The sequence below is a fragment of the Oncorhynchus tshawytscha genome, unplaced genomic scaffold (genome assembly GCF_018296145.1).
Source record: "Oncorhynchus tshawytscha isolate Ot180627B unplaced genomic scaffold, Otsh_v2.0 Un_contig_3747_pilon_pilon, whole genome shotgun sequence".
Lineage (NCBI taxonomy): Eukaryota > Metazoa > Chordata > Actinopteri > Salmoniformes > Salmonidae > Oncorhynchus > Oncorhynchus tshawytscha.
Window position 1 is genome coordinate 61431 of NW_024608642.1, and position 10444 is coordinate 71874.

Below are 10444 nucleotides of genomic sequence, written 5' to 3' on the forward strand. Positions count from 1 at the left end.
AGGAGCCCGACCGCAGGGCCAAAGACAACCAGAACTGGGTGAGCTGCTGACTGAAGGAGCAGTTGGGGGACCAGAACCACACCCAACCATGGTAACCCTTTTTCAGCAACTTTTCACCTGCCTTGAGAGGAGGGACGAAGACCTCAAGCAGGAGTTACGTGGCCTACGCCAATCTATCCTCACAGCTCCCCACCAGGCGGAACTCGTCAGTGAGAGCCCAAGATTGGGTCTTCCAACACCAGGACGACAAAGGCTTGATGCAGCAGGGACTTCAACTCCACAGCAGGCACCCCAAGCAGTAATGAGGCCAGCACCAGGAGACCAGTCCAGCAGTGTTAACGTCCATCTTCCAGCATTCCTGAGGAAGGAGCCAAAGATGCCCTCATACCAGCAGGGGAGGACATTGAAAACTACCTGCTGAGGTTTGAGCGCATGGCTAAGACGTGGCAGTGGCCTGAGGTAGAGTGGGCCTGCAGGCTTGTCCCATTGCTCACGGGCAAGGCCTTAGAGGCTTACACAGCAATGGATGAGGGGCTGGCCAATGTCTACAAGGGCTTGAAGGAAGCGATGCTGGTGAAGTTTGACATCTCACCGGAAACCTACCGTCAACGCTTCAGAGCTGCATCAACGCCATCGGGTGAGTCGCCGACAGAGACGTACCACCGCCTCAAGGGTCTCTACCGACGATGGGTTCGACCGGGGAGAAGACACAGGACGAAATCGGGAGGTCATCATCCTCGAGCAACTTCTACAAGTTCTACCACACGACATTCGAACCTGGGTCCGAGAGCACGAGCCCAAGGACGGGCTTATGGCGGCCAAGCTTGCACTGCAGTATCTTAATGCACGTAAAGGGGGCCCACCACAACCTGCAGCACCCGCTCCAAGGAGTCTCAGAGACACAAGGGACATCAGAAACGCCAGAGATGGTGGAGGTAACTCTGGGGGTTATGTGTCTGGGAGGGAGGTAAGGGATCATGCAGTTCGCTCTGATGGGAGGGGTCTGACCTGTTTTTACTGCCGGCAGCAGGGGCACAAAGCTTCAATGTGTCCGCTACGTAAATCCAAGCTCTCAGGTTACTGTTATGTACCCAGAGAGGGGATGGTGTTCAGAATAGACAGACTCGGGAAGGGTCATGCTTGGTACCTGTAAAAGTGAATGGTAAAAGTCTTACTGCAATGATTGACACCGGCAGTTCCCTATCATTGATCAGAAAAGGTAATGTACCTGTTAATGACATTGATTATGGTCATCAGACACTGATCCAATGTGTCCATGGTGACCAGTCACAGCAGCCTACAGCTGAGCTCACAGTTGAGATTCAGGGTCAGAAATACCTCCTCAAAGTTGGGGTAATGGAGAAGCTACCTTTTGAGATGATTTTGGGGAGGGATGTGCCTGTACTCTGATCTGTTGGGAAGTGTGGGGGTCAGCTATATGAGCAGTCAGTTTGCCAGTCTGATGTTCAGATGGCATGTTCAGTTGTCACTCGTGCCCAGGCCAAAGCTGGTTTACAACCTCTGCCTGACTTGTGTGATAGTCTGTGCGAGGGGGAACCAAAGGGCCCAGAGTCACGCCGCCAGCGGCGTCTTGAGAAGTATGTGGGAACCCCTGTACCTGTTGCTGATGTGTCTGGGTTAGAGGTGCAATGGGATGTTCCACAAAATTTTGCTACACTGCAGAAGTCTGACGCAACCTTGAAATGTTTGTTTGACAAGGCCTTAGCTGGGGACAGTCAATCTTTATGTGGGGGATTTACACAGTAGACAACCACATACTCTACCTTGGGTCAGAGGCAGATAGCAGGAAGTTGGTGGTGCCATCTACCTGTAGACCACTTGTTCTCAACCTTGCACATACAGTTCCATGGGCAGGCCATCTAGGGCAACATAAGACCTATCTTAGGCTAGGCTCCCGTTTCTTTTGGCCCTCCATGTATACTGATGTACAAAAATACTGCAAATCATGCCCCACGTGCCAGAAAACCAGTGCTGTCCGTAGGTCTGAACGGGCTCCTCTATGTTCACTGCCAGTTATCTCTACCCCATTCAAGAGAATTGCAATGGACATTGTTGGACCCTTGGAGAAGAGTAGTGCAGGTTACAAGTATATATTGGTGATCTGTGACTATGCCACCCGGTTCCCAGAAGCCTTCCCACTCCGTTCCATAACCACTCCAAAGATAATCAGTGCTCTTGTTCAGCTCTTTCTCGTGTAGGAATCCCAGATGAAATCCTGACGGACCAAGGGACAAACTTCACCTCGCGACTGATGGTTCAACTCCACCGACAGCTGGGCATTAAAGGCTTGAGGACTACTCCCTACCATCCCCAAACGGATGGGCTCGTAGAGAGATTCAATCAAACGCTCAAGAACATGCTGAGGAAGTTTGTGGCTGACACTGGTAAAGACTGGGATAAGTGGTTACCCTTTCTGCTTTTTGCTTACAGGGAGGTGCCTCAGGCATCGACAGGTTTCTCGCCATTCGAACTCCTCTATGGATGGCCAGTGCAAGGACCACTGGACCTGCTGAAGAAGTGCTGGGAAGGTTCCCAGTAGCTACCTCAGGACAGGGGATTGTCCAGTATGTCCTCCAGATGCGAGACAGGTTGGAACGGTACCGAGAGGAAGCTAGAGCAAACCTTCAGCAAGCCCAGAAGGCCCAGAAGAGAGGCTATGACCAGCACGCTCGCCACAGAGAGTTTGAGCCAGGACAGAAAGTCCTGCTCCTCCTTCCTCGTCTACCAGCAAGCTCCTTGCGCAATGGCAAGGACCGTACCTAATCAGGAGGAAGATGGGCCCAGTGACCTACGAGGTGCTGCACCCGGACAAGGGTAAGAAGAAGCAAACCTACCATGTGAACCTTCTCAAGGCCTGGGAGGAGAAAGAGGAACTCTCCAAAGGAAAGTCCTTTCTGGTCCGCAGAGTAGAAGAGGATGAGTCGGATGGGGTCACAGAGGCATGGAAAGAACGAGCAGAAGTCATACTGGCTCACCTGGAAGAAGACAAGCAAGATGAGCTGAAGCAGCTGTTTGGCAAGTATCCGGCCCTCTTCAGTCAGAGACCAGGAAGAACCAAAGTCCTGGAACACGTCATTCGTTTGAAACCTGGCCAGAACCCTGTCCGCCAGCATCCTTACCGTGTGCCTGAGAGGCTGGTGGTAGCCCTCAAGGAAGAGGTCCACACCATGATAGAGATGGATGTTGTCGAGCCATCTTCAAGTGAATGGAGCAGCCCTATTGTCATTGTCCCAAAGAAGGATGGCTCTTTGCGCGTCTGCATGGACTTCCGTAAGGTGAATGCCATCTCCCAGTTTGATGCCTATCCCATGCCCCGCATTGACGACTTACTGGAGAGAATAGGTAGAGCTCATTACATCACCACATTGGATCTCTGCAAAGGGTACTGGCAGGTGCCCCTGGATGAACAATCCAAGGCCTACACTGCATTCCGGACGCCAATGGGCCTGTTCCAGTTCAAGGTATGCCGTTTGGCCTTCATGGGGCCCCTGCGACTTTCCAGAGGCTGATGGACAAGGTCCTCCAGGACTGTGACGATTACTGTGCTGCTTACTTGGACGATGTGGTGATCTACAGCCACTCCTGGGAGGAGCACATACAGCATCTTAGCAGCGTCCTGGGGAAGATCCATGAAGCAGGCCTCACGCTTAACCTCCTGAAGTGTGAGTGGGCGAAACAGGAGACAAAGTACCTGGGTTACCAGCTGGGTAAGGGCGAAGTTCGGCCTCAGGTGGAGAAAGTGGAGTCCATCAGGAATAGCCCTCAACCCAGAACCAAGACACAGGTGAAGTCCTTCCTAGGTCTGGCAGGGTGGTACCGGAGATTCATTCCACAGTTTTCGACCATCGCTGTCCCTCTGACCAACCTCACTTCGAAGGGGGCCAGCAACCCTGTGAAGTGGACTGAGGAGTGTGAGGAAGCCTTCATGACACTGAAAAACGACTGTGCTCATTCCCTGTTCTCCAGACCCCTGATTTTAAGAAGAGATTTCGTGCAGGTGGACGCTTCGGCTGTAGGAATTGGAGCTGTACTGGCCCAAGGGGAGCCAAGAGAAGAGCTTCCTGTGCTGTACCTGAGTCGGAAGCTGTTGCCCAGGGAAACCAGGTATTCTACAATCGAAAAGGAGTGCCTGGCTATAAAGTGGGCCCTAGATAGCCTCCGTTACTACCTTCTTGGGAGGGAATTTGACCTGCACACGGACCACAGAGCACTGACCTGGATCCAGACCATGAAGGACCGGAATTCTCGTGTGACCAGGTGGTATCTGGAGCTCCAGCCCTTCAGGTTCTGTGTCCGTCACAAGGCAGGAAAAGAGAACGTTACTGCGGACTACCTATCAAGGCTCCCGAACATGGTCGCTTCAGGAGAGGAGGAAGGTAATGTGACGTAGAAGTCCGTCAATACGCGGGCAGCATTTGGTTCTTTAACGCACACACATTCATCACTCCTCCCTGCGCCATTATACCATAAGTTAACAATGTGGGTCGACACACAATTTAACTTCTGTCTTGGTGCATGCATTTCACACTTGTCAATGTTCATATTTGAGAGATACAATAATTATTATACTTATCAATGTTGTGGATGAGCGCATTGTTTGTTTGTTCTGTTCCTCTCTCTCCATCTCTGTAGCTTCTGGGTATGCTGGAAAAGGACCCGAGCTAAGGGAATTGGGTTGGCTTTATAGTGCCTGTCCCAAATGGCTCATTAATGCATATGGGCATATTGAAAGATATTGTCAGTAGTGATGTAATGTTGTAAATGTTATGTTGTGATATTGTTTAAAACCGTGTTGCAATGTATATCCTTGAGTATGTTTAGTTCATGGAAAATGTAGGTTTGTATTGTTAATTGATTAATTAATTAGGGTTAATTGTTCTGAGGGGAGGGGCTAGCCCTACAAAAGGAGCCTCTCTCCAGTCTCTAAGGAGGATTTTTTGGATTGAGCTGTGGATGGGGCAGCATTGTTGTTAAGCTGTCCCATAAGGTAGAAGTTGATGGCAGTACTGTTATTTTCTGTTCCGGAATCACTTGTAAATAAACACCTTTGCACAGAAGAACTTTTGCGGTTCCGCCATCTTTTTATTTTTATAGAGGTTAGGTTATCCAGTTTAGCCATCTGGCCTACTCTACGTGACATATGGTGGCAGTGGTGGGATGGCGTACCGCAAATCAGTGAATTCCAACAAGAGAGGTAAAGGAATGCGTACAGGATTGCGTTCTCAGCAACAGCATCAACTGTCAGAAAAGGTACCTGAAGTTGAACCGGGATGGAATCGTCTGGTGAAGAAGAGGTCAAGTATGAGAAACTAGGAGCCCGACCGCAGGGCCAAAGACAACCAGAACTGGGTGAGCTGCTGACTGAAGGAGCAGTTGGGGGACCAGAACCACACCCAACCATGGTAACCCTTTTTCAGCAACTTTTCTCCTGCCTTGAGAGGAGGGACGAAGACCTCAAGCAGGAGTTACGTGGCCTACGCCAATCTATCCTCACAGCTCCCCACCAGGCGGAACTCGTCAGTGAGAGCCCAAGATTGGGTCTTCCAACACCAGGACGACAAAGGCTTGATGCAGCAGGGACTTCAACTCCACAGCAGGCACCCCAAGCAGTAATGAGGCCAGCACCAGGAGACCAGTCCAGCAGTGTTAACGTCCATCTTCCAGCATTCCTGAGGAAGGAGCCAAAGATGCCCTCATACCAGCAGGGGAGGACATTGAAAACTACCTGCTGAGGTTTGAGCGCATGGCTAAGACGTGGCAGTGGCCTGAGGTAGAGTGGGCCTGCAGGCTTGTCCCATTGCTCACGGGCAAGGCCTTAGAGGCTTACACAGCAATGGATGAGGGGCTGGCCAATGTCTACAAGGGCTTGAAGGAAGCGATGCTGGTGAAGTTTGACATCTCACCGGAAACCTACCGTCAACGCTTCAGAGCTGCATCAACGCCATCGGGTGAGTCGACAGAGACGTACCACCGCCTCAAGGGTCTCTACCGACGATGGGTTCGACCGGGGAGAAGACACAGGACGAAATCGGGAGGTCATCATCCTCGAGCAACTTCTACAAGTTCTACCACACGACATTCGAACCTGGGTCCGAGAGCACGAGCCCAAGGACGGGCTTATGGCGGCCAAGCTTGCACTGCAGTATCTTAATGCACGTAAAGGGGGCCCACCACAACCTGCAGCACCCGCTCCAAGGAGTCTCAGAGACACAAGGGACATCAGAAACGCCAGAGATGGTGGAGGTAACTCTGGGGGTTATGTGTCTGGGAGGGAGGTAAGGGATCATGCAGTTCGCTCTGATGGGAGGGGTCTGACCTGTTTTTACTGCCGGCAGCAGGGGCACAAAGCTTCAATGTGTCCGCTACGTAAATCCAAGCTCTCAGGTTACTGTTATGTACCCAGAGAGGGGGATGGTGTTCAGAATAGACAGACTCGGGAAGGGTCATGCTTGGTACCTGTAAAAGTGAATGGTAAAAAGTCTTACTGCAATGATTGACACCGGCAGTTCCCTATCATTGATCAGAAAAGGTAATGTACCTGTTAATGACATTGATTATGGTCATCAGACACTGATCCAATGTGTCCATGGTGACCAGTCACAGCAGCCTACAGCTGAGCTCACAGTTGAGATTCAGGGTCAGAAATACCTCCTCAAAGTTGGGGTAATGGAGAAGCTACCTTTTGAGATGATTTTGGGGAGGGATGTGCCTGTACTCTCTGATCTGTTGGGAAGTGTGGGGGTCAGCTATATGAGCAGTCAGTTTGCCAGTCTGATGTTCAGATGGCATGTTCAGTTGTCACTCGTGCCCAGGCCAAAGCTGGTTTACAACCTCTGCCTGACTTGTGTGATAGTCTGTGCGAGGGGGGAACCAAAGGGCCCAGAAAGTCACGCCGCCAGCGGCGTCTTGAGAAGTATGTGGGAACCCCTGTACCTGTTGCTGATGTGTCTGGGTTAGAGGTGCAATGGGATGTTCCACAAAATTTTGCTACACTGCAGAAGTCTGACGCAACCTTGAAATGTTTGTTTGACAAGGCCTTAGCTGGGGACAGTCAATCTTTATGTGGGGGGATTTACACAGTAGACAACCACATACTCTACCTTGGGTCAGAGGCAGATAGCAGGAAGTTGGTGGTGCCATCTACCTGTAGACCACTTGTTCTCAACCTTGCACATACAGTTCCATGGGCAGGCCATCTAGGGCAACATAAGACCTATCTTAGGCTAGGCTCCCGTTTCTTTTGGCCCTCCATGTATACTGGGATGTACAAAAATACTGCAAATCATGCCCCACGTGCCAGAAAACCAGTGCTGTCCGTAGGTCTGAACGGGCTCCTCTATGTTCACTGCCAGTTATCTCTACCCCATTCAAGAGAATTGCAATGGACATTGTTGGACCCTTGGAGAAGAGTAGTGCAGGTTACAAGTATATATTGGTGATCTGTGACTATGCCACCCGGTTCCCAGAAGCCTTCCACTCCGTTCCATAACCACTCCAAAGATAATCAGTGCTCTTGTTCAGCTCTTCTCTCGTGTAGGAATCCCAGATGAAATCCTGACGGACCAAGGGACAAACTTCACCTCGCGACTGATGGTTCAACTCCACCGACAGCTGGGCATTAAAGGCTTGAGGACTACTCCCTACCATCCCCAAACGGATGGGCTCGTAGAGAGATTCAATCAAACGCTCAAGAACATGCTGAGGAAGTTTGTGGCTGACACTGGTAAAGACTGGGATAAGTGGTTACCCTTTCTGCTTTTGCTTACAGGGAGGTGCCTCAGGCATCGACAGGTTTCTCGCCATTCGAACTCCTCTATGGATGGCCAGTGCAAGGACCACTGGACCTGCTGAAGAAGTGCTGGGAAGGTTCCCCAGTAGCTACCTCAGGACAGGGGATTGTCCAGTATGTCCTCCAGATGCGAGACAGGTTGGAAAGGTACCGAGAGCAAACCTTCAGCAAGCCCAGAAGGCCCAGAAGAGAGGCTATGACCAGCACGCTCGCCACAGAGAGTTTGAGCCAGGACAGAAAGTCCTGCTCCTCCTTCCCTCGTCTACCAGCAAGCTCCTTGCGCAATGGCAAGGACCGTACCTAATCAGGAGGAAGATGGGCCCAGTGACCTACGAGGTGCTGCACCGGACAAGGGTAAGAAGAAGCAAACCTACCATGTGAACCTTCTCAAGGCCTGGGAGGAGAAAGAGGAACTCTCCAAAGGAAAGTCCTTTCTGGTCCGCAGAGTAGAAGAGGATGAGTCGGATGGGGTCACAGAGGCATGGAAAGAACGCAGAAGTCATACTGGCTCACCTGGAAGAAGACAAGCAAGATGAGCTGAAGCAGCTGTTTGGCAAGTATCCGGCCCTCTTCAGTCAGAGACCAGGAAGAACCAAAGTCCTGGAACACGTCATTCGTTTGAAACCTGGCCAGAACCCTGTCCGCCAGCATCCTTACCGTGTGCCTGAGAGGCTGGTGGTAGCCCTCAAGGAAGAGGTCCACACCATGATAGAGATGGATGTTGTCGAGCCATCTTCAAGTGAATGGAGCAGCCCTATTGTCATTGTCCCAAAGAAGGATGGCTCTTTGCGCGTCTGCATGGACTTCCGTAAGGTGAATGCCATCTCCCAGTTTGATGCCTATCCCATGCCCCGCATTGACGACTTACTGGAGAGAATAGGTAGAGCTCATTACATCACCACATTGGATCTCTGCAAAGGGTACTGGCAGGTGCCCCTGGATGAACAATCCAAGGCCTACACTGCATTCCGGACGCCAATGGGCCTGTTCCAGTTCAAGGTTATGCCGTTTGGCCTTCATGGGGCCCTGCGACTTTCCAGAGGCTGATGGACAAGGTCCTCCAGGACTGTGACGATTACTGTGCTGCTTACTTGGACGATGTGGTGATCTACAGCCACTCCTGGGAGGAGCACATACAGCATCTTAGCAGCGTCCTGGGGAAGATCCATGAAGCAGGCCTCACGCTTAACCTCCTGAAGTGTGAGTGGGCGAAACAGGAGACAAAGTACCTGGGTTACCAGCTGGGTAAGGGTGAAGTTCGGCCTCAGGTGGAGAAAGTGGAGTCCATCAGGAATAGCCCTCAACCCAGAACCAAGACACAGGTGAAGTCCTTCCTAGGTCTGGCAGGGTGGTACCGGAGATTCATTCCACAGTTTTCGACCATCGCTGTCCCTCTGACCAACCTCACTTCGAAGGGGGCCAGCAACCCTGTGAAGTGGACTGAGGAGTGTGAGGAAGCCTTCATGACACTGAAAAACGACTGTGCTCATTCCCTGTTCTCCAGACCCCTGATTTTAAGAAGAGATTTCTCGTGCAGGTGGACCTTCGGCTGTAGGAATTGGAGCTGTACTGGCCCAAGGGGGAGCCAAGAGAAGAGCTTCCTGTGCTGTACCTGAGTCGGAAGCTGTTGCCCAGGGAAACCAGGTATTCTACAATCGAAAAGGAGTGCCTGGCTATAAAGTGGGCCCTAGATAGCCTCCGTTACTACCTTCTTGGGAGGGAATTTGACCTGCACACGGACCACAGAGCACTGACCTGGATCCAGACCATGAAGGACCGGAATTCTCGTGTGACCAGGTGGTATCTGGAGCTCCAGCCCTTCAGGTTCTGTGTCCGTCACAAGGCAGGAAAAGAGAACGTTACTGCGGACTACCTATCAAGGCTCCCGAACATGGTCGCTTCAGGAGAGGAGGAAGGTAATGTGACGTAGAAGTCCGTCACTGGTCGGGCAGCATTTGGTTCTTTAACGCACACACATATTCATCACTCCTCCCTGCGCCATTATACCATAAGTTAACAATGTGGGTCGACACACAATTTAACTTCTGTCTTGGTGCATGCATTTCACACTTGTCAATGTTCATATTTGAGAGATACAATAATTATTATACTTATCAATGTTGTGGATGAGCGCATTGTTTGTTTGTTCTGTTCCTCTCTCTCCATCTCTGTAGCTTCTGGGTATGCTGGAAAAGGACCCGAGCTAAGGGAATTGGGTTGGCTTTATAGTGCCTGTCCCAAATGGCTCATTAATGCATATGGGCATATTGAAAGATATTGTCAGTAGTGATGTAATGTTGTAAATGTTATGTTGTGATATTGTTTAAAACCGTGTTGCAATGTATATCCTTGAGTATGTTTAGTTCATGGAAAATGTAGGTTTGTATTGTTAATTGATTAATTAATTAGGGTTAATTGTTCTGAGGGGAGGGGCTAGCCCTACAAAAGGAGCCTCTCTCCAGTCTCTAAGGGGGATTTTTTGATTGAGCTGTGGATGGGGCAGCATTGTTGTTAAGCTGTCCCATAAGGTAGACGTTGATGGCAGTACTGTTATTTTCTGTCTGAATCACTTGTAAATAAACACCTTTTGCACAGAAGAACTTTTGCGGTTCCGCCATCTTTTTATTTTTATAG